A 25,520-nucleotide genomic window follows, 5' to 3' on the forward strand; every position below is an offset into this window, starting at 1 on the left:
CTACTTGGAGGAGGAGGTCATGAAGCTATTCTCGATGCAAGAGCTCCATGAAAGTGTTGTGACAGCTCCCGGCTTTCCGCTCCAACTGCTTGCACGCCGGCAGCGAGGAGGCCACCGCTGCCGCAGCCGGGGTCCGCCACATCTGGCAGAAGGTGCCGCGCCACACGCTCTTCTGGGGCCAGGAGAGGTGCTGCAGGACACGTCTGCCGTCGAAAGAGAAGATGCGGCCCGGGCTTCAGCTGGCCCTCGGAGCCCGAGAATGAGGCCTGCCAGCTGGGACACAGCACCTGCGCGCTCGGCTCGGCGCCCGGGGCTGCGGAAGGCGGGGCAGGTACTCCTCAGCCCCACGGCGCGCGCCTGCTGGAAGCGCTGGAAGTCCCCTGGGCGGCTGCCTCGCGGGCCACCTGGATGCCGGCCTCTGGGCTCAACCAGGTGGGGCACCGCCTGGACATCCTGGTGAGTGTGGGCGAGCCCTCCGGAGGGGCGCGCTGGCGGGAAGTGCACAGAGGAGGCGTGGTACCCGGCTCTGGGGTAAGACTGGGAGTCTGCCAGACGTGGGGCGCTGGCCAAGGTGTCATGGGCCGCCCCTCCGCCAGGGCCCCGACGCTCCTCATGGTGGATGCCGGAGATCCCGGAGGTCCAGGTGGGCCGGACTGGCCCCCGAATGCTCTCTCCCTTGGGACCCGGAATCCCAGGGTAGCCTGGAGGTTCAGGGTTTGGAGCAGGCACGCTTGAACCAAAGAATCTGCCACCCCCAGCTCACCCTGTTCACCCTTCTACCCAGTGCCTCCTCGTTGACCCTTCTCCCCCTTCATTTCAGCCCTCATGTGCTAGCGTTAGGTGTTTTTATCCATTGTCTTGCTCAATCCTCACAATAACCCAGTGAGGTAGACGGTGTCATAGCCTCCATTTTATAGATGAGAACTATGGAGCTGCTGGAGATTAATTCATCTCCAGTCACTCTTGGCAAGTCCCCTAACTGGTTTTTAAACCCAAGACCATCTAACACTAACTATGGCGTCACTGTCACTCTTCTTGCCTTTTTGGCATTGTGGATATTTGCCACTTCCATCTCTAGGTAAAGACTTGCATAAAACTTACTACTGTGCAAATTAAGACTTCCTTTTGTTTGTCCGAATTTGGACCTTTTTAGCTTTGCAAGGGAGCTCTGGGTTAGGTACATTGGTTCTTGGTAAGAGCTGTGTTATCCACCCATAGCTCCTCTTATTGTAAGTATTTGAGTTTCATCTGTCTTAGCCTGTTTTGAGGGAAAGGGGGTGTCCCTGACTTCTGCATATGGAAGTCTCCTCTACTTGTTTCTAGTAGGGAATGGTTTTATTTCTTTTAAGGCAATGACCAGAACAACATATAATATTTTCAGGTTCAACAAACTGGTTGGAGAGTGTTTCTTTTCCTCACCTACCTCTTTCTTAATGATTCTTAGCATTTCATTGTTATTTTGTTTCTTCATCTTGGGACCAAAGAAGCAAAATAGGGCAATGTTTTCAGCTTACCCAATCACATTCCTGGAACATAACTCTTGTTTGCCCAGAGCTAAGGATCCTATTATTTTGCTCATATTTGTTTTCTCTGAATAGTTTGAATATCATTTTCCTGCATAGTTCAAATTTTTAGTCCTCATTCTAAAGGGAAAGGTACAGAACAAGCTGTGTGTGTATATGCATATGTGTGCCTAGGGGGGGCATCCGCACTGGGAAGGGCTGCCCAGTGAGTTAGAAGGCCTACCACGAACTGGAGATTCCGAACGTCTTCCCAAGAATATCAGATATGATCTAGTTAGTCTCTGAATTGGAAGTCAACAGACTATCCCCATTACACATGACTCTAGATACATCTTTTAACTGTCAGCTTTTGGGGTACCTGGGGAGCTCAGCTGTTAAGTGTTGGACTCTTGATTTTGGCTGGGGTCGAGATATTAGGGTCCTGAGATTGAGCACCCCCCCCCATCCCAGCTGCATGGGGCTCCCAACTCAGCAGGGAATCTGCTTGAGGATTCTCGCCCTCTCCTTCTGCCTTCTCCCCCACCTGTGCACTCTCTGTCTCTCTCTAAAATAAGTATATCTTTAAAAAAAACAAGTCTTCACAGAGACAAGTATCTATTACCCAAGCTATGTGGATGAAGCAGTTCTTTTTTTAAAAGCCACCGTCCCCTTTGGGGGCACCTGGGTGGCTCAGTTGGTTGAACATCCAACTCTTGATTTCGGCTCAGGTCACCCTGTCAGGGTCCTGGGATTGAGTCCCCGATTTGGCTCCCTCCTCAGCAGATAGTCTCTTTGTCTCCTTTTCCCTCTGCCCCTCCCTCTGCTTGCTCTTTCTCTCTCTCTCAAATATAGAAGTCTTTAAAAAATAAAAAATAGGGGCGCCTGGGTGGCTCAGTGGGTTAAACCGCTGCCTTCGGCTCAGGTCATGATCTCAGGGTCCTGGGATCAAGCCCCGCATCGGGCTCTCTGCTCAGTGGGGAGCCTGCTTCCCTTCCTCTCTCTCTGCCTGCCTCTCTGCCTACTTGTGATCTCTGTCTGTCAAATAAATAAATAAAATCTTAAAAAAAAAAAAAATGCATTTAAAAAAAAAATAAAATAAAAAATAAAAAATAAAAAATAAAAGCCCCCCCTTTTCTTACAAAGAGTAAAAACGTTATTTTGATTTTGATATATTTTACTCCTGTCTTCTTAAGTATATTTTCCAAAACATCTATTTCTTCCAGGTTTATAGATAAATTTTCATGTAAGCATAATTTCAAATCAAATGCCTCGACATAATTGCCAGTTGGTAGCAGAGGCTTGACCCTGACCAGCTCTTAACAGTACATTTTTAGGCTCGCTGTAGTAATCAGTTTCTCAGGCTGTGTGATTTGAGATAATATCATTCATCAAGCTGGATGAGAGAGACTGTATAATTCCTGCCTAGCAGTTTATTTCCAGAACGAAAGATTCTTTCTGGACATTCATGTAGCTTTTTCAAAGTTTGCATAAGTGTTTTTCATTATTTCTCTATGATATTCATGCTTATTCTGTCTACTCAGCTAACTTCTCCCAGTTCCTTTTTGGAAAACCTAACAAAAATTTCATCCACCCTCACTGTTGAATACATTTTCTATCTTATATTTGTGTGTTTTTTTTTTTAATTTTGTTTTGCTTGGTTTTTTTGTTTGTTTGTTTGTTTTTGTTTTTTTAGAAAACCAAGATCAGAAGTACAAACTGAAATCAAGAAAATGCTTTTGTGGTAAACATCCCCACCTGTGTGGTGTCCCTGTCAACTGAGCTTGGCATACTTCCTCAGCCAAGGTAAGCATTACCAATGTCCCGAGTCCTCCCAGGTTCCTGACAACATAGGGCAACTAATAAAGAAAACTTCCTAAAAACAAAAAACAAAACAAAAAAACCCAAAACAACAACAACAACAACAAAAAAACCCAAAAACAAAAAAGAAAACTGTTCCTCTTATGCCCCCATGTAATCAATGTAAATTGTGAAAAGCTAATAATTAGGACTTTGCTTAGGATTTATTTTTATACTATTGTAATAAGTGAATATAGTAAATTCATGTGTGAAGATAAAATATAAACAGAACATGTTTTATTTGCTTATCAAGAACCCAGTAGAGTAGAACTTATCTTACCTAGCACAAAGATTCTAAAATCAATGTGTAATAAATTTTAAAAGCCAAGGTATAATCCAATCCAATATACTCCTGAAAATAAATTGTATATTCCATAAAGTACACAGTAAGCGTAGCTTAGTGTCTACAACTCTTTGCAGTGGGTGCAGGGAAGTAATAAAAAACACATATGCCAAATATGTGTATAGTATTTTAAATCCATGAGAAGATAGTTGAATTGGGCTACAAAATGCACATATATGTGACTCCACTATATCTTATCTCCTCTAATATGATAATATTAATAGTGTGTGCATGGCCAGTGGTAGACACTAAAGTCACTGAGATAATCACAGCCCTGCTCAAATCTCCTGTCATGTAAGGTCAGCCTTAACCAAGGGCAGACTGATGCCAGCTGAGCTCAAAGGTGCGATTTTAGCATATTTCAAACGGCTCGAGATGATACCAAACCCAAACTTTTGGTACCTCTAGTCCACTTATTTTCCTGTTTTCCATATAATTTTCTAAGATCGGCCAGCCTTGTCAGCCATCTCCATGTCTCACCAGTGGTCTGAGACAGGACTAAGCACAAACCTCGAGAAGTCACTTTTCTGGGCAGTTCTTCCTATAACCTCTGCTCCCCAGCCTGTACTTCCAGTTGGTGGAATATATTTCTGGACTGGATCTTTGCTGCTTTGGGGCTCCAAGAGCTCAGCCTCCTGTGTGCTTTGTAACTGGGCTTCCCCAGCCCACTCTACTCACAAGAAATGCACTGATGTGGGAATTATTCATTCATATTCCTGACTCTTTATTAGGTAAGACAAAAAAAATAAGCATTTACATTCCTAATTCACACATAGAAGTCACCGGGATTAGATGACTTAGTAGACACAATTAAAATCTGGGTTTACTGAAGACCAACTTGCACATTTCTCAGGTGGTCGGAATTCCACAAAAAGGGGCTTGCCCTACCTGGCTTGTTAGAACTGATACAGTTTTATCAATAAAATGGCATGTATTCAAGATATTGAAGCAGCCTAAATATCCATAGATCAATGAATGGGTAAAGAAGATGTGGCATACAGATAGAATAGAATATGGCTCAGTCATAAAAAAGGATGAGATCTTGCCATTTGAGACAACATGGATGGACCCTAGGGGGCATTATACTAAGTGAAATAAGTCAGACGGAGAAAGATAATACTGTGTGATTTCACTTATATGTGTAATCTAAAAAACAAACAGAAATAGGCCAGTAAATACAGAACACAAACTGGTGGTGGTGGGGAGGAGGGATAGGCAAAATGGGTGAAGGGGAGTGGGAGACACAGGCTACCAGTTATGGAATGAACAGGTCATGGGACTAAAAAGCATACAATGAGGGATACAGTCAATAGTGTTGTAATAGTGTCATGTGGTGACAGATAGTAGTCACATTTGTGAGCACATACAACATTTAGAGTGTGGAATCACTGTGCTGCACATCTGAAACTAAACGTAACATTGTGTGTCAACTATGCTTCAATAAAAAATAAAATGGCGGGCGCCTGGGTGGCTCAGTGGGTTAAGCCTCTGCCTTCAGCTCAGGTCATGATCTCAGGGTCCTGGGATCGAGGCCCGCATCGGGCTCTCTGCTCAGCAGGGAGCCTGCTTCCTCCTCTCTCTCTGCCTGCCTCTCTGCCTACTTGTGATCTCTGTCAAATAAATAAATAAAATCTTTAAAAAAAAATAAATAAAATAAAATAAAATAAAATGGCAAGGATTGGCAACCAGTATATTCAAACCTGACACAGATAATTGTGTCACAGAGTCACCCAACAACCTCATCTTTGACAAAGTCCAGGAAGAGTGGATCAAGGTGAGTGCTAAACCAGATTCAGCCCAACGCCCACTGACTGGGAACCCAGACTGCAAAGAGGGCTGCCATTCCCAGTCTCAAAACAGGTCCTACAGAAGAAAGCCTAAAACGGGACTAGAGCCTGTGAAACCCAGAAACAACCAGCCACGAGTGAACCATGAGTCAGGGTAAAGACGCCCCAAATCTGGCCAAGCTGGAAAAGACAAACTAATGCTTTTAGCCATGACAGATACAATTGAATAATGTGAGTCTCTATTCTTATAATTACCTATACTGAATAAAATTCTCTGGAACTAGACAAATAATAGTATATGATCCTGAGCTTTCTGTGCATGGAAAACATGTAGTAAGATGTCTGTGAGAGACAAGAAGGGATGAGAGGTTACAGATCCTAGGGTTTTACCTTTAGAGAAGACCTTTCTGTCCCTTTTAAGAATCACAGAATGTGAGCTATCACCTAAAGACACCACCCTGGAGGGGCAGCTTGTAGTATTCCGAGAGCTCAGGTCACCAGAGACAGTTTTACATTAGCACAGCAGTTTCCAGATAGCCCTTGAAACAGGATTTCTAGAATTGACACTACTGTCTCCTCCCTATTTTATTAAAATACTGTGTACATTTGAATATTTGTTGGTATACAAATAATTCTCAACCAAAAATACCACAATGAAAAGGAAGACAGTAAAAATACAACCCTGGTTTGTCATGTAGTCATTTCTAGGAAGAAACTGAAAATTATCAAAGCTTCTTACACATTTCCAAATTTTCTATTTTCTATTAAAAGTGTTTTTTTTTTTTTGTATCCTCAATAACTCATTCTCTAGATCAACCTCATTGTTGATAGCACTGTGGTATACAAACAGGGAAATGTGGTCATAAATATGTAACATTGGGGGCGCCTGGGTGGTTCAGTCAGTTAAGTGTCTGCTTTCAGCTCCAGTCATGATCCCAGGGTCCTGGGATCGAGCCTCATATTGCACTGTGCTCCTGCTTAGTGGGGAGCTGCTTCTCCTTCTCCCTCTGCCACTCTCCCTGCTTGAGCTCTCTTGTTCTCTGTCAAATAAATAAATAAAATCTTAACAATAAATAAGTAAATAAACATGTAACATTGGTATCTAATAATCTGGTCTACCTATCATGTTTTTATATACTATGTTCATCAAAATATAGGATCATAGGTCATAATCTTCCCAGTTTGGGAAAGAAGGTTTTTTAAAAGTCAAATTGCAAGAACTCTTTTTTTTTTTTTTTTTTTTTTTTTTGCTAGTTGAAATCTTATTTTTAAAATACTTAATACTTAAAATATTTGACACAATCTGTTAATTGTTGAGTAGTGCGCTTTGAAGGCAAACTCCGTATCCAGACCTTAGTGTTGTATAACATAATCAAAATGTATTGTTTTCCTTAAAGAAATACTTTGAATTGAAAAGTTAACTTCTTGGGGCACCTGGGTGGCTCAGACGTTAAGCGTCTGCCTTCAGCTCAGGTCATGATCCCAGAGTCCTGAGATCGAGCCCCACATCGGGTTCCCTGCTCAGCGGGAAGCCTGCTTCTTCCTCTCCCACTGCCCCCCTGCTTGTGTTCCCTCTCTTGCTGTGTCTCTCTCTGTCAAATAAATAAATCTTAAAAAAAAAAAGAAAAATTAACTTCTTTAGTATCAGAAATTGAGTCAGAGATATGGTTTCTCTCATTTTTGTTTAATAAAATCCTTTCCAATATTAATAATGTTAATACTTCTATCAACGACTTATTTGAATAATGTCTTAATAAAATCCCATTTGGAGTTCTGGTCTTGATAATGGTAGAGAAGCTTACGTCAGACTGATCTTCCTGAAGATAATAATGATAAACTTTAGACAAAAATGTAAAGACCTACTATATCTATCTATCTATCTATCTATATATATATACACATACACACACGTATAAGCATATATGTGTGTATATGTATATATACATTCCTCCTGCAATGTGCCTCCAGCCTTCTCTACTAATAAAGCCTAACATATTAACTCTATAAAAGAAATGTTTGAAGAGTCCATCCATTTTCATAGAGTAGATACTAAAGGATGAATTTAGAATTAAGAGACAATAAATTGATAACAGGCACAGTGCAAAGAAATAAAATGTGATCTAAAGCTAAGAGGGAAAATGGTCAATAGAAATCAACTCTGGAATTAAATATTGCAATTAGCAGACAAGGACGTTGCAATAGATATTATAAATATGTTCAAGGACTTAAAGGAAAAGATGTCATAATGATTGAATAGATGAGAAATGCCAGCAAAAGAAATGGACACTATAAATAACCAAATAAGAATTCTAAATCTGGAAATGAAATCAGAAATGAAAAAAATTAATAGCATTTTGGAAATAGGATGAAAAAAGATCAGTAAATTTGAAGACAGACTGATAGAAATGATCAAATCTATATAAGAGAGAGAAAACAAACAGACAAAAAGAGTTTCAGTGACCTGGGACAATATCAAGGGATCTAATGTATGTGGGACTGGAGCAACAGAAGGAGAGCAAATAGAATTTTTCTGGGGCAGAAAAAATATATATATTTAAAGCAATAGTGGTGAAAAACATTAACTTGGAGATCTAAGAGTCTCGGCAAACTTCAAGCAGATAGATACAAGAGAAACTGCAATTAGTAACATCATAATCAAATTGCTGAAAACTAACGATTAAGAGAACATCTTGAAATCAGCAAGAAAAAAAAAAAGACATAGCAGGAGAAATACAACAAAAATGACAGCTCACTTCTGATCAGGAAAAAAAATGAAGGCTAGAAGACAATGGAATAACATCTTTAAAATGCTAGGAAAGGAAAATAAAAAGTCATCCCAGACATTTTTGGATAAACAAAAGCTGAGAGAATTTGTCACTAACAGACTTATACTATGAGAAAGACTAAAGTAAGTTTTTCTGGCTGAAATGAAGCAGCATCAAACAGGAATTTGAATCTGTGGGAAGAAATGGCAAACACTGGAAATAATAAATATTTGGATAGCTATAAAGACTACTTGTTCTTCCCTTAATTTATTTAGAAGAAAACTCATTGTTTAAAACAAAACTTTGTGGGGCGCCTGGGTGGCTCAGTGGGTTAAACCTCTGCCTTCAGCTCGGGTCATGATCTCAGGGTCCTGGGATCGAGCCCCACATCGGGCTCTCTGCTCGGCAGGGAGCCTGCTTTCCTCTCTCTCTCTGCCTGCTGTTCTGCTTACTTGTGATCTCTCTCTGTCAAATAAATAAATAAAATGTTTTTTAAAAAAAAACTTTGTAACATTGTATTGTGAGGTTAATAATCTACATTAATGTAAAATATGTGGTAAATGATAGAGTGGCATAAATGGAATTTTACTGTTGCAAATTCTTTTTTTTTTTAAAGATTTTATTTATTTATTTGACAGACAGAGATCACAAGTAGGCAGAGAGGCAGACAGAGAGAGAGAGAGGTGGAAGCAGGCTCCCCGCAGAGCAGAGAGCCCGATGTGGGGCTCGATCCCAGGACACTGGGATCATGACCTGAGCCGAAGGCAGAGGCTTTAACCCACTGAGCCACCCAGGCGCCCCGCAAATTCTTTTGAATGAAGCATTCCAGTAGTAACTCTAAGTAAGTTCTGATGAATTAAGATGCAGATTGTAATCTTTAGAGCAACCGGCAAAAAATTACAAAGGGATATATCTTTTTTATTGAAAAATAATTAACATACATTGTCATATTAGTTTCAGGTATGCCACAAAACGATTCAACAATTCTCTGCATTGCTCAGTGCTCACCACAAGTGTAGTCACCGTCTGTCACCAAACAACGTTACAGTCTTACAGTTGTACAATCACAATCTTACTGAGAACATTTCCTTTGCTGTGTGTTTCATCTTCATGACTTACTTAATTGTAACTGAAAGTTTGTGCCTCTTAATCCCCTTTATCTGTTTCATCTATTCCCCTACCAACCTCCCCCACGGCAAACGTGAGTTTGCTCTATGTATTTGTTTGTTTTTTTTTTCTCTTTGTTTATTAGTTTTGTTTCTTAAATTCCATATATGAGTGAAATCATATGCTACTAGTCTTTCTCTGACTTATTTCACTTAGCATTATACCCTCTAGCTCCATCCATGTTGTTGCAAATGGCCAGATCTCAATTTTTTATGGCTGAGTCATATCCCATTGTGTATATATACCACACCTTTTTTATCCATTCATCTATTGATGAAGACATACATCTTAAAAATAGATAAATATAGATGGAATACTCAAATGTGTTTGATTAACTTCTTATGAAGGCAGAAAAGGAGGAACAGATGAGGGGACAAATAGAAAACAACTAGCAAATCATAGACCTAAATCCAACCATATCAAGAAGTACATTGATTGGGGCACCTGGGTTGCTGAGTGGGTTAAAGCCTCTGCCTTCGCCTCGGATCATGATCCCAGGGTCCTGGGATCGAGCCCCACATCGGGCTCTCTGCTCTGCAGGGAGCCTGCTTCCTCCTCTCTCTCTCTCTGCCTGCCTCTCTGCCTACTTGTGATCTGTCTGTCAAATAAATAAATAAAATCTTAAAAAAAAAAAAGAAGTACATTGATTATAGACAGATTATATACCCCAATTAAAAGGCTTGGAACTTGTAGGCTAGATTTTTTAAAAAGCAAGACATCTCTTTCTATAAGAGATAGCTTAATATCCAATTTATCCCTGAATACATATTTCCTAATTTGTACATCATGAAATTGAAAATATCCCTGGTTTTAACCAAATGTGTGTGTGTGTGTGTGTGTGTGTGTGTGTGTGTGTACTGTTTGAGGAAGAGAGAGAGTGTGTGAGTAGGATGAAAGGGGTTGGGGGGAGGGGCAGAGTGAGAGGGAGAGAGAGAGAATCTTAAGCAGGCACCAGGCTCAGCATGGAGCCTGACACAGAATTCTATCCCATGACCCTGAGATCGTGACCTGAGCCGAAATCAAGAGTCAGATGCTTAACCCACCTAGCCACCCAGGTTCCCCTTAACTATGTTTAAGATATTTTGTAGTTTGATTAAACTATTACAGTTTGCTCTTAGAGTCACAATCCACTGAGCAGAAGGAATTTGGGGATCTCCCGAGACGACGGTGTTTCTGCTGCCAAATGGTCATTTGCTCATGTAACTTTCTGCTCACTCTATAACTGTGTGCATTAATATGTCACATTTAAACTGCAGACATGGTCTTGTATATAAAACTACATTTGAAGCAGATGAAATTATTCTAACAGTCTTTAATGCCGGCAGAAATTATTAAATATACAAATAAAATTATATCAGATCATATTGATTCAATGAGAATCAGGTATTCTCCAGTGTCCCTTTTTGCTAATTTAGAGAGACAGTGTGGAGTGATCAGAGACAGGGGACACAGGGAGCCCATAGACCTTACTTTGACTCCTGTCTCCTCCTCCTCCCAGTAGCTACGTTTTAGGTTTCTCACCCGTTTCCTCTTCTGGTTAGGAGGATGACGAGGAGCCAGACTGTTTAGGTTCTAATCAAACTACCTCCTTCTAACTAGGTAATTTTGAGCAAGTTACTTCGCTTTCCTATGCCTTCACTTCCCCATCTGCAAAACGACGGTACTAATAGCACAGACTCCATACAGGTTTTGAGGATTGACTGGGCGCATCCTCGGAGAGTGCTTAGACCAATGCCTGACACATAGCAAGCACTACATAACTGTTTGCTAAATAGAATACCTTCCTCACTGAGTCCTTTTAACAATTAAGATAAGTTCAATAAATCACTTAGCGCTGTCTAACAAATAGTCAGGACTCAGTCAACAATGGTTGTCAATAGTGTGACTGGAGGTGCTTGGGGTGATCATTGTTAACTATTAACAGATCGTCTTAGTATACTTCCTACCCTGCACTGGAAAGAAGTCTCTGCTAATTAACAATGAGCTGGTGATCTTTATGCATTTTTCATAGACTACACAGTCAAGTATAAAAGTGTGGTAAGAAAAAATTTGTGTGCTGGGTGCCTGGGTGGCTCAGTGGGTTAAGCCTCTGCCTTCAGCTCAGGTCATGATCTCAGGGTCCTGGGATCGAGCCCCGTATCTGGCTCTTTGCTCAGCAGGGAGCCTGTTTCCCCCTCTCTCTGCCTGCCTCTCTGCTTACTTGTGATCTTTCACTATCAAATAAATAAATAAAATCTTAAAAAAAAAAAGAAAAAATTTGTGTGCAAAGAGACCCCCTAAACATTGGGGAGGGTGTGTGCTGTGATGAGTGCTGTGAAGCATGTAAACGTGGCGATTCACAGACCTGTACCCCTGGGGCTAATAATGCATTATATGTTTATTAAAAAATTTTAAAAAAGAGACCCCCTAAGAAGGTAAGTAAAAGTTGGACTAGGTGAAAATGCTAATAGATATAAAGTTCGGTCAGCTCTGTTCCAAGATGATGAAAATGTTAGCAGAGAACGAAAGCTTTAGGATTCTCTACCTTTGGAGTGGGTGCAGTTAATGGAAGAGGAACTCGAGCTTCTTTCAAAGATTGGCAGCAACTGCATCCCTTGAGAGCTTGTTAGAAATGCAGAATCTTGGGCCCTACCAGAATCAGAATTAACAAGATCCCCAGTTGATTCTTATGCAAATTAAAATTTGTGAAGCATTGTTGTAGAATATTTTCGCTTTCCATGTTTTTCCCTGGAGTTTATTTTAATGCACCCTATTAATGGTATTGAGATTTGGGTAATATGTCTCTTTAGAATGACACATTTTTCTCTGAAGATATGACTTTAAAATTTGGCTACATGCATAATTTTATCATATCCTGGGAACAAATTTTTTCTAATCAAAAGCCACTTCTGGTTTTATAATGCAAATCAATGTGAGAGGAATCACCAAGCAGGTTTTATAGTAAATGTCATTGGCATTTCTCAATTTCATTACATGAGGGATGCATGTATTTTAAAAATCATCCCTGAATCACCAGCGTTCAGAATTTCATCACTTCCACAGTTCACCTTTGCTTAGCCCGAAGATGAGAAAGATAAAGCGGGTCCCTGATTCATGCTTTTTCTGTTGTCACGAAGTCCCACAATTCACTGACTTTTAAAATAGAATGTCTCAAGACCAAATATTTTATTTGGATGTATCTGAACACAAAAATATTTCTATTGAAACTCTCTGTGAGAAAACATTTTAGATATGAAACATCTGTTTTTGATCATTTCTATGAAAAACTAATCTTTGCACAAGTCAAAGAGACCCATGGTGATACTGTGTTATCCTAAGTACAGTATTTCTGTGATTAAGTATTCCTCAAGGGTCGGGTAGCAGTCATCACCCTATAACATGGTTCAAACATTCTTAATGTATTTGGGAATATGTATATCTGCAAATCTATAAAACTGGGTTTCTCATTTTCTCCCTTCTTCTTGGGGAGAGAGGGTGAGGAGGATATGGGTTGAGTTTGAACACAGCTACGAAAACACACTAGGGGCTCAATATGAGAGGCAGAGTGCCTAGAAGTGTCAAAGGAGACAGGAGTATGGGCCTCAGTATTTCTCAGGTGGGGTCCTTACCAACAGTGCCCCTTTCATATGATCCCCTGGCCCTGAGTGAATATGACCAAGGGACCTGCCATTAACTTTAGTGTGGGGCTGGGGGCCACCCCTTCACCACCTTTTGCAGAGTGAGAAGTCTGAGATTTGCATCCTGTAGTCTAAACTTCCTCGTGCAGGGTACTGGAGCGTGAGAACCTGTGATCAAACCTGTGGGCTTTCAACCTCAGCCGCACTATGGAATCACCTGGGACAGCTTTTGCTTTGTTTGTTGTTGTTGTTGTTGTTGTTGTTGTTTGTTTTCTAAGATTTATTTATTTTTGAGAGAGAGCCCATGCGCACAAGGAACAGAGGAATAGGGAAAGAGAATCTCAAGCAGACCCCATGCTCAGCACAGAATCCAACACAGGGCTCAATCTCATGATCCTGAGATCACGACCTGAGCGGAAACCAGGGACCCTTCACCTGGGAGAGCAAGAGTTACTGAAGCCCAAGTCTCACTCCCAGACATCCTGATTTAATTGTTCTGAGGTGTGCCCTGGCATTGAGGTGTTTTAAAGCACGCTGGTGACTGACGTGCTGTGAGGGGGTTTCATAATGCTTAGGGCTCACTCATCTCTCACCTTCCTTAAGACCCTTCCCACCTGCCCAAATTCAGCTCTTCTGATTATTCGATTCCTTCTCTCTCTCTCTCCACCTCCCACCCGAGAGTTGCCACCTCAGCAATTTTCCAAGGCTGGGTCCTTCTGCCTGCAGTGATTGAACCTCCAGATTCTGGGGTTTTAGAAATTGTTATGGGCTGAATTCATATGTTGAAGTAGCTCAGAATGTGACTGTATTAGGAGACAGGGTCTTTAAGGAGGTAATTAAGGTAAGAGGAGTTCATATGGGCGGACCCAGACCCAACGTAGTGAATTTATAAGAAGAGGTGATTAGGCGACAGGCATAGAGGAAAAAGCCACATGAAGACAGAGAGAAAAGGGCCCTCCTCCACAAGCCAAGAAGGGAGGCTTCTGAAGAAATCAACACTGGGGACACAACCTGATCTCAGACTTCTAGACTCCAAAACTATGAGGAAGCACACTTCTGCTGTGGAAACCACACAGCCTGTGTCCTTGTTATGGCAGCCTGAGCTAACGAAGACAGGAAGCTTCCTTCCTGGTGTACAGGGTGACTTCTCTCCCCAGAGGATGATTCTGCTGGACACGTGGATTAGTCTTTAATTCTGAGAGTGTTTTATGCACAGAGAAGAACACCCACAATGATATGAACTTGACTTAATGCTCAATGGGTTGAGCATTTAGACATTAATATAAAATTTGATTAAATTCCCTTATTTTTAACTGAAACTGCAAACCCAATGATTGTTTCTTTTGGATACTTCATTACCTTATGTAGCAGACAACATACAGAAATATAAACAAAACTTATTACATTTAACTTTAAACTATTCTATATATCAAATGCCATATATTGGATTAATTTATTTTTAAGATCTTATTTATTTATTTGACAGACAGAGCTCATAGTAGGCAGAGAGGCATGCAGAGATAGGCACAGAGAAGCAGGCTCCCTGATGAGCAGAGAGCCTGATGTGGGGCTCAGTCCCAGGACACTGATCATGACCTGAGGCGAAGGCAGAGGCTTTAACCCACTGAGCTACCCAGGCGCCCTGAATTTATTTCTTCATTAAAGTTGTTTTATACATTCCTAGGATTATGGATGAACTTATTTTGACAGCTTCCTAATGTTTCAGCAATATTAGTTTTATACATTCTAGGTCAACAATCTCAGACCCCAAAACTCACTGAGGTTCTCTCTCTCTCTCTCTCTCTCTTTTTTTTTTTACCATTTCTTAGGGCACAAAACTCTGTTTTCCCCCAAGTCATTTAAATCTAAACCATTAACTACAATGCTGAGCCTCCTTTTCTTACTGCAAAATTTAGTTTTAGGTTACGTAGACTTTTTAAGTCTACTCCCTTCTTTAGAGGTAAGTTTGTCGCTAGAACTTGGTGTTTGCCTCTGAAAATAATGTATTTTTCGCCTTGGCCAACATTATATAATGTGTTGCCCTATATTGGGATAGACCGATCTGGTCTAATTAGGGTTATAAACAACATATGTGTCTTTACTGGGGTTTTATTATCATTCGTGGAACCCCCAGCATTTCATTCCCAGGAGCTCAGTCTATGTGTTTAGCAACCCTCTGCAGGGTAGTTAGAAAATTTATTACCTTGGAATACACTATCAAATCCTCTTTATATTTGTCTTTTGTGACGGACCCCTGATGTGGATTAACTGTTGGGCTCTCTGTTCATCTGATTATTCCACACTTTCTGTTAACTCATTGATTAGCACTCATATGTGTCACATCAGATCATGATATAAACATGCCTTATTATTGGTGATATTAACTTCCACCAGCTTTTAAGGTCTTGTCTGCCAGTTTTCCCTACTGTGAAGTTACTATTTTCCCCTTTCCATTCTCTATTCAGTAAAAGTTTGTCATGAAGTCCAGCCTGGACCCAAGGGGGTGGGAATTAAGCTCTACATCTTGGAGGGGAATATGAAAAACTTTGTAGGCTTATGTTAAAACCACAAAAATTAATAAATATGTGGGGGAAAATATTTGTGGGGAGATACTTTGAGGCTATGCAAATACCTTGTTTCTTCTAAAAGTTTCACCCACTAATTTTAGTTGTCATCAGTAGATCTTGCTTACAGTAGTTATTATTGTGGTTTAGTGGTAATTTCTATTTCCCTCATTCCTTCTACAGTTAAGTACTTGAAATTTTTCTATAAGGAAGATTTGTCCCTTCTTCCTCATTAATTTATTTATATTAGTAGGGAGGCATGCATATTTTAAGGGTTATAATACAACACTATCATTATTTAATTTTTTGGCTCAAATTGTTCCAACTTTGGCCATTAGAACCTCTTTCAAATGTTCTTGTACTTGTAATATACCCCATCTTTTCTTCTTCTTTTTTTAGCACCTTCTTCTTAAACAGCTTTACTGAAGGTACAATTTATAGGCCATAAAACTTCCCTGTTTTAAAGTTACGTGTATGTTCAGCTTTAGGAAATTTCATGCCCATCATGTCACATGGTAATTCTATTTTTAATTTTTTGAGCAACTGTTACACTGCTATCTATATACTTTACATCCCCGCTGACAGTGCACAAAGGTTCCAATTTCTCCACATCCTCGCTAACAATTTTGTTTAGGTATTGGTTTTTGGTTTTTGGTTTTTTGATAGAAGCCATCCTAATAGGTGTAAGAAGGTGCATTGTGGTCTTATTTACCTTTACTTGGTACTAATGCAGTGGTGCATTTTCTTCTGCCATTGTTTGACCTTGGGTACCCCTTTTATAAAGTGCATATTCAAGTCTTTGCTCACTTTTTTTTTTTTTTACATGTTGTCACTCTTTTTCTTATTGGCTTATAGTTTGTTTATATATTCTGAATGAATACTTTGCTAGATACATGCTTTGCAAATCCCTTATTCTGTGGGCTGCTTTTTCTAGTAGGAGGGGAAATCTGTAGCTCGTGTTTTGTCCATGATTTTGAAGATCAAACCTCAGTCCCATCCATTCTTCAAGACTGAACAGTTGTTGTACCTTTTCTATGAAATACCCTTTTATTACTTTCTTATAACTCCAACCTTCATTAATTTTTTCCATCTCTGTCCTTCTAGAATGCTATCTGATTTTGTGATCTAATGCTATACTGTCCTACCCTTGCTTGTCTCTTACATATCCTCCAGCCAGACCATATTGCTTAATTTCTTCCCTGCTTAAACTCTAAAAGAGAGGGCAGGGACCTTCTTTTATATTCTTAGCCTATATCAATATTTACAACCATAGCAAGAGCTCAATACTTGTTATATGGCTTGAAAAAAAATAACACTACAAGGATATCTACTATCCATTAAGAAGAATTGCTAGCAAATAAATTGTTGAAATTAAATGTATTGTGTTAAAGAGATTTTGAAAAACAGAGTCACAGAAGTAGTCACTAAAAGAGTCCATCTCTACAATGTAAAGTAATAGTATTGGGAGCATTCCTCTTTAACTGCCATACATGTTATTTGGAATTCCAGTCATCAGTGGTTCTGAGTACCACCTTCATTATTATAGTCTTACTTTTTCATCTCTAGAACACTCACTTTCACCTAGAGTTGGAATAATTATCCCTTTCTCCATTTGTTTTTTAATGTTTTTGTTCTGACGTTTGTCTCTTGATCAAAGTTCACCCATTTATACCATGAGTCTGGATAAGCCTGAACTGAAGGTAGCTGGTCCCAGAAACAATTTTCCCTAAAAGCAAAATCTGAGCTTTCTTAGAGGAAACACAAAAATTTAAAGCCTCATTTTAATACTTTTTGGAAGACTACTTAATTAAATTTCATTGCTTGCATTCTGGGACTGAGATCAAGAAAAATTAGATGTGTTATCTCTTGGGGGGGGTGTTCTGATGAAATGCTGGTATTTTTCACATATGTGAGATAACAAGACAACCAGTGTTTTTATAGGCTTTGTGTCCTTCCCCTTGGAATTCTACAACAAACCTCTCAAGTTCAAGTGTAACTTTCTTGGAATGACATGTTCTGCCTATGATGCCAGAATCCCAGAGTCCTCTTTCTGCACCTGGTAAATCTGAGAAAATGAGTCAAAACTCCTAGGAAATTCTCTATCAGCTACTGAGACATTTAGGAAGAAGGCATCTGAAATCCTTGAAACCTTTAGGGCACTAAATGTGTTACAACAAAACCAGTGGAACAATATTCCATGATGTGGCCAGTTCAGTCATTATTACAATAGGGATGCAATAAATATAAAAGATTTCCTCACATGCTTAACTCATAATGGAAAAACAACACTGGATAACTCAGAATGCTTAGGGACCTGAGATGGGGGTAGAAAAATGGATGGTTACTACAGGGTTTGGTTGCACTTAACCGAAGCTGATTATAATAGCTTAACCAAATAAGGAGGTTATTTATCCAATGTTGTAAGAGTCTGTTGTAAGAGTCATTTCTCAAATGAAGCCATTTGAGAAAGCAGGTTCCTTCTCCTCACCATCCTTAGTATAGTCACAAATGGCTGTTTGCTTCAACACTGCATCATCACAATCTGGATAAAGGGGAGGACAGATTAAGGGCAGAAAGTTGTGTGTGTATATATTATTACATGTATCAGGGAAATTATAAACATATAAATATAAAATCTGGGGAACTTATATAAAATACAAATATTTAAAGTAGGGGAAAAGTAGCTTTCCATGAAATAACTTCTGTTTCAGCTCCTTGGTCAATGGGTTAGATGATCACCCTAGCTGGAAGGGCATTTCGGAGGTATTTTAAATTGCATTTCTTACCTCTCTCCCCCAAGGAAATTTATGATTCTGTTAGCAAGGAAGAACAGTAAACAGTGAGTAGGCAAACTGGCAATGTCTAACACATTTGATTAATTAAGTGCCATTCTTTATATTTTAAATCTTGCTGTTAGACATTTTTCTAAAAATGTGTGTTTCTATTTCCATGCCTTTGAAAGTTTACCAACACAAATCATAACCAAAATTTTTTGTTTCTCAACTTACTTGATTTTTCAATATCAATGGACAACTTATGATACATCCAGCTGATGGATTACTCCCTAGTTAATCCAAACAAATGTATGGGAAAAGTTTTATACAAATGCTTCACAAAAGAAAGTGTCCAAATGACTAATAAATATATGAGAAATGTGCTCACTTTTGTCATTGGGAATATGCAAATTAAAGCCATAATAAATTACCGTCACATACCCAGTAAAATGTTTATGCTTAAAAAGAGAGAAATGCCAAATGTTGGTGAGGATGTGGAACAACTGAAACCGTCATACATTGCTGGTTCCAAGGTAAAATGGTAGCTCTTTGGAATGTTATTTGTATCTACTAAACCCAAACCTATGAGCTGGCAGTCTCATTCCTAGGTAGATACTGACCTCTGCACACCAAAATACATGCCAAAAAGTGGTTATGCTCCTAATAGCAAAATCCTAGAAACTAACAAAATATGCACCAAGAGTAGAAGGGATAAACAAATGATGGTATAGTCAGATAACGGAATACTCTACAGTAATGAGAATGAACAAACTACAATTATATACAACACTGTGATGACTGACAAACACTGAAGCAAAAGCAGCCAGACAGAGTCATGGAGAAGGACCTATTGTGTGAACCCACTTACATAAAGTTCAACAATAACCACATTTATTCTATGACTTCTAAGAAGTCACAAAAGTAGTTAAATTTTTGAGAGGAGAGTAGTGACTTAAAGTAGGCCAGAAGAGGATCCCTGGGATCCTGATATCATCCTATTTCTTCATCTGGATACTGGCTATCTGGGTGAGATTACTTTGTGAAAATTCACAAGGTATATATTTATGATAAGTTCACTTTTCTGTATTCATATCATAGTGCCATAAAAAGAAGAGAAAGTCACGATCATATACTGCTGTTACAACGAAGGTGCCCCATCTTTTTTCTAAGGGCATTTCTATCCAACCATGCTTTGGATCCCAGGCCATTTTTTTTTTTTTTTTTAAGTGTTCCAGAGCCTTGAGGCATTATCTTCCTTCTCTTATATCTTTAACATCTCCTTCTTTAATAGTGCCGTCTCATCATCATTTAATCATGTTTGAGACTCTCTAAATAAAACTTAACCACCACCACCCCCTCCTTTACCCATAATTTCCATTTGGCTAATTCTCTCTTTATTCTCCTTTACTGTCAAAATTCTTGAATGAAGTCTCAGCTCTCTTGCCTTCCATTTTTTCCTTTACTCATTGCAATCTGGTTTATTCGCCATCATTCACCTAAATCTGTTTGTCTATTTCCAAAACAGCCTCTCTGTTGCTAATTTAATGAACACCTTCCAGTACTCTGATTTGACATTTTAGTATTATTTGCTATTCTTAAACCATTCCTACCATCTGGAAAAACTCTCTTCCTTGGGCATTTATGACCTAGCTCATTCCTGATTCTCCACCCAACTTCTCTAGCCACTCATTCTGCTTTCACTGTAAACTTCTCTTCCTCTACTCATTTTTGAAGTGTTATCTCAAGTCCAGATGTCTCCTCTGAACTACAGAGCTGTACATGTAACTGCCATACAGCATTTTCACTTAGATGTCTCACAAGTACTAAAAAGTCAACTAAGCTAAACATTTTCCTCCTTGATGATGTTCATCTTGCTATATTCCATGTCTCAGTAAATAGCACCAACCAGTACCCAAGCCAGAAACTCATAGTGAATAAAACACAGAAGATTCCCAATTGTGGTTATGATTTCTGCTTCTGGCATCGTTGTTGAACTAGATATTGTAGGGGAATTCTCTGGCTGCAAAACAACTAGATACTGGATCAAAACCATTTTTTGCTATTTTGCCTGGCGCTCAGAAATTAGAAATCTCTTTGAGACCCCCTCTTCCCACCAAATAAAGAGAAATAAATCTTGAGCAGAAACTAGAGGAAGGGTCTGTATGCAAGCTGGAGAGATGGGGTTGGTCTGAATGCAAACGCCAATAGCAGCTCTATGTTAGGAAGTGAATCAGATACTCCTGCATTTAGGGGACATTATAGGAAGGGTTAAAGTGGCCCCAGTTGCTGGTACTCCTGGGCATATGGCAGAACCAGATGCAAATCATCTTTGAAACAAATTGTCTTCAATTTAAGCCATCAGAGTTCCCATATATTAAGATCAAGGAAATATGAATTCACAGTCTAAAATCACCAAGTATACAGGAGGCAAGCCATCATGAGTGAGAGAGGTAAAAACGTACAACTTATTTAGATACTGGGATTGTCAGATACAGAGTATAGAATAATAAGGTAAGAGATGTTTGAAGAAATAAAGTAGGGAGCTACAAAGATAGGCAAGCAATTAGAGACCATCAGGAATGAGAATGATCTGGGTAATAATAAAATCAAACTTCTAAAAATGGAAAACAGATTATAAGAAAAACTCATTGTAGGGGTTTAACAGCAGGTGAAACACAGTTGAAGGGTAAACTGTAACTTTTGGCTGAAGAAATTACCCAGAATGCAGTACAGAGAGAAGACAGAAAATATGAGAGAAGCTAAGAGATGTGGAGAAGAGAAGAGGAAAAGGAAACATTTATTTTGAATCCCAAAAGAAGAGAGAGAACTGAGTAAAAGGAATAATTGAAGAGATAATGATTGAGCATTTTCCAGAAGTGATCATGGATATATACCTATTTTTTCCAAGTAGAATAAAAGAAACCTAGATATAGATACATCATAGTGAAACTGAAGGACAGCAAGGACAAAAAGATTCCAAAAGTAGCCAGAAAAAAAGAACAGATCATTCATAAAAACACAACCGGCAATGACGAAAGCCAGAATGAATGCCGTATTTTCAAAGTGTTGGTCTTGTATTATAAATTCAATTTATTTTTTTAAGAATGAAAGTGATACAAAAACATTTTTGAATAAACAAATATACACAATTTACTAGGAGAACTCTATTAAAAGAACTTCTAAAGATTTACTTCAGGAAGAAGGATCATAGAATAACGATCTGGGATATAAGAAGGAATGGTAAGTACCAAATGTATATATATACAATTGCCCTTGAACAACACAGGGGTTAGGGGCACATATCCCTCATGCAGTAGAAAATCCATGTATGGGGCACCTGTGTGGCCCAGTTGGTTAAGATGAAACACATTATTGGTAATAAAGAGGGCCACTACCTAATGTAAAGTTTAAATATATCAGAAAGATAATATAACAATTTTAACTTGTATGCATCCAATTGAATAACCTCGAGCTATACAAAGCAAAAATTTATTGAGTTTCAGGATAAAATGGACAAATCCAGAACTGTAGGTACTCCATGTTCTTTACTATAAAATTCATAAATAAAACAAGTGAAAACATTCAAACGACATCATTTGCATTGCTTATGAGATTAAGTGTGATTTTTCTCCATTTTCTAAATTTTATTGTTTTGATAATTATGTTTACAATTAAAACACTTTTTCCAAAAAATAAGTATGGAGGTGAAATTTTAGTTAACTGGGGGCTCGGGGTGGGCTTAGTTAATGATTACTATATTTGTGGTAGTTATGTAGTTTTAGTCTACACAAATGTTTAATGGGTTGAATACATTTTAACCAATTTAACTCCTTTTTCTTTGTATTTTTGCTAAAATGTCTAATGATTTACTCACGGACTTAAAAAGTTCAGACACACCTTGACTGATACGTTAAAGAATTTGATTTACCACATAGTTTCTGTTTTCCTAAATAAGAATTTAAAAACTTTGGAAAGAATGCGTAAGAACTCATTCCTAATTTAAATATGCTACCACTGATGGTTAAAGGCTCCATCATTCTGGCTACCTATTATCAACAGAGCTACGATTTTTCTCTACTGCTCAGACATCAGTATTATCACTGTAGGGGTCAGTTACCCTGAAAACAAAAACAAGAACAAAACCTAGAGAAAGATACAAATTGTTAATTCTTCTTTTCATATTGACACTCCTTTGGACGTAACACATTGCTATTCCTAAAACTCAATGTTTAACCTCTATTTATGCCTTTTGAAGCGTGTGTGCTGTACACAAGTTATATGAAATAGTAACAGATCATTTTATACAAATAGAAAATAAGGGGGCACCTGGGTGGCTCAGTGGGTTAAAGCCTCTGCCTTCGGCTCAGGTCGTGATCCCAGGGTCCTGGGATCGAGCCCCGCATCGGGCTCTCTGCTTGGCCAGGAGCCTGCTTCTCTTCCTCTCTCTCTGCCTGTCTCTCTGCCTACTTGTGATTTCTGTCTGTCAAATAAATTAATAAAATTTAAAAAAAAAAAAAATAGAAAATAAGACAGAGTGCTGGGGAACCAGTCCTAAAGAAAATAGGCACAGGATTATTTTATAATAGTACAGTTCTTAACACATTGTAAACTGAAACTATTGAAGGTTGACAATGCAATTAATATATCTTAGAAACGTCAAAAACTTAGCCTCGCTACCTCAAATGTGGTCAGAACACTTGCGTTAGCCTACAGTTGGGCAAAATCATCAAACACAAAGCCTATTTTAAAATAAAGTATGGAATGTCTTATGTAATTTACTGAATACTGGAAGTGAAAAATAGAATGGTTGTATCAGTTGCTTACCCTTGTGATTGCGGGGCTGCCTGGGAGCTGACTGCTGACTGGCTGCCCAGCATCTCCAGTATCACACCGCATACCACTAACCAGGGACAAGGTCAAAATTCAAAATCTAAAGTACAGTTTCTACTGACTGCCTATGGCTTTTACATCATGGTAAAGTTGGAAAATAATAATTGAACCATAGTAAGTAGGGGACTGTTTGTACTAAAAACAGACAGTAAGTAGATTCCTTTGAATATATTATCTAAAAATCTAAACTGTAAAGCCTCATTTAATCTATTACACAAAATGTTTTTTTCATAGTTTAAATTTTACTATATGCAATTCTGGGAAAGTAATAACGCTGCTGAAAAAGTAAAATGGTAATGTTGAAGTGTATCAAATTTTGAAAAAATATGGAAAAAGGACAGAAATTCTAAATTCTTCGGAATGTATTACCCAATAGATGTGTTTGAGAATCTTCTTAAAACCTTTTGAGATTTGAATATCCAGAATATTCGGTTGGTATAATCCTTTTGTTGTTTAAAGCCAACAACAGAATAAAAATGGAATGCAGTTATTTCCAACTCTTTGCTCTAATAGTCTAGAAATGAAATCTCAAAAACTTTAGAGTAGGTTAATAAATAACACTCAATTTCAATATACTTTAAATTATTTTACTTTTATTTTCTCTTATTTTTTTGTTTAAATTTATTGAATTATAACATGCATACTAAAAGCACAAATCGTAACTGTACAGCTTGGTGATTTCTCACAAAGTGACCATATTCAGTGCTATCAACACACTGTATTATCAACTTTTAAGGTGATAAACTGCTAAGATTGAAGGATTAAAACCATCAAACACCACTACAAAGAGGTAAAGTAATAAACCAGTAAGTGTAACTAGGCACACACGCAAAAATGAAACAATTTTTGGCACACATTTTATACCACATATGTATTCTGTATCATCAGAACATGAGAAAATACATTGTCTCAATCTGATAGGTTCCTGACTTGGGGGTTCTCCTACTGTACCCCGCCCCCCGCCCTTGCAGTAGCTGATTTCAGCAGAAAATATATTAAAGCAAACAGCAGAAAAAATACAAAGCTTCAGAACCAATTAAATTGTTTAGCAACCAGTTTGTCTTCTTTCGTGAGCTACAGCTGTTTAACAAATCGTGACCTTACAGGATAACTTTAAATTTGAAATTAACTTTTCAACGTTTTAAATGAGCTTTCTTCCTTTCCTTGACTGGCAGATCATTTTTGTTCACTTAAAATTAAAATTGCTGTAGGTCGTCTCCTAATTCCTTGTCTAGTCAAAGCACCCAGAGATTACCGAAGAGATGAGAGAATCACAGGGACTCCGCCTTGTAAATACAATCCATTCTCAGACCTGGGTCCTGCAATTATTTTACCTTTAAATAGCAGAAATTGTATTATATTCAGCCGGGGAACCCTTTCTTAGATCTTTTATTCCTTGATTTTTCAGTGATTTCATTGATCCGCCACTAACTTTCCCAGTAGCCAACAATAGTTTACATAGGTCGCTATTGGTTTTGTCCGGAATTTTGAGTAATTTAGCCACAGGTGATTAGCAGTCTTCAAGGCGTTCTTACTGTCAAGGAATCCAGAGAATGCGAAGCCTTGGTACCCAAATGAGGCAACAATGAAAGACTGGCAAAGCTCAGAAATGGTCCTGAGAGCACAAACGCCAGCTCGGATTTCAGGTTGCCGGGATGGGCCCTCTCGGCTGCCTGAGCCCCCCAGGGAAGAGGGTCCCATTGAGGACGCCGGCGTTGAGCGTGGGCGACCTTGCCACTGCCACCCCCACCACGAGCAGGAGTAAACGCGCCACATCCCGTCACCAGGGCAACTCGGCAATCCAACACCAAGGCTCAAGATTCCGCATCCGCAGCCACCGGACGCAGAAGAGAGGCGCATCACGACCCAGCCTCGGGGACTAGAGGCGTCCCGGACGCCCCCATCCCCGGGGTGCCCAATGCGACGTAGGAGCCACCTCCTCCGCAGGCCTCGGGCAGCCGCCCCCAGCGACCTCACCGCAACCCGACCTCTCTGCCGCACGTGGCAGCCGTGATTGTCCCAGAGCGGTATCCCTCCGCGCCCCCGCCTCAGTCTGCCCCTCCCTTCCCGGGACCCTTCGAGTCGGGGCGCCGCGGAAGGATCGTACGCACGAGCGCGCGCACGCCCGCCCGCCCCTCCGCGGCCGCGGAGAACTGAAAGGTGCCGCGGTGAGAAGGGGCAGCCGCCGCCAGCATCGTCGCCGCCGGCACAGCCGTTCCGCAGCCGCTGGTGCTTAGTCCCGCGGTGCGGGCGG

At 39.5% G+C, this 25,520-nt stretch overlaps 1 pseudogene; it reads right to left on the reverse strand.

Annotated features, from left to right (window-relative positions):
• Positions 1–25,461, reverse strand: LOC111146154 (annotated as a pseudogene).
• Positions 25,462–25,520: the final 59 nt, after the last annotated feature.

Source organism: Enhydra lutris, unplaced genomic scaffold, assembly GCF_002288905.1.
Source record: "Enhydra lutris kenyoni isolate GAN:26980312 unplaced genomic scaffold, ASM228890v2 scaffoldscaffold2, whole genome shotgun sequence".
Lineage (NCBI taxonomy): Eukaryota > Metazoa > Chordata > Mammalia > Carnivora > Mustelidae > Enhydra > Enhydra lutris.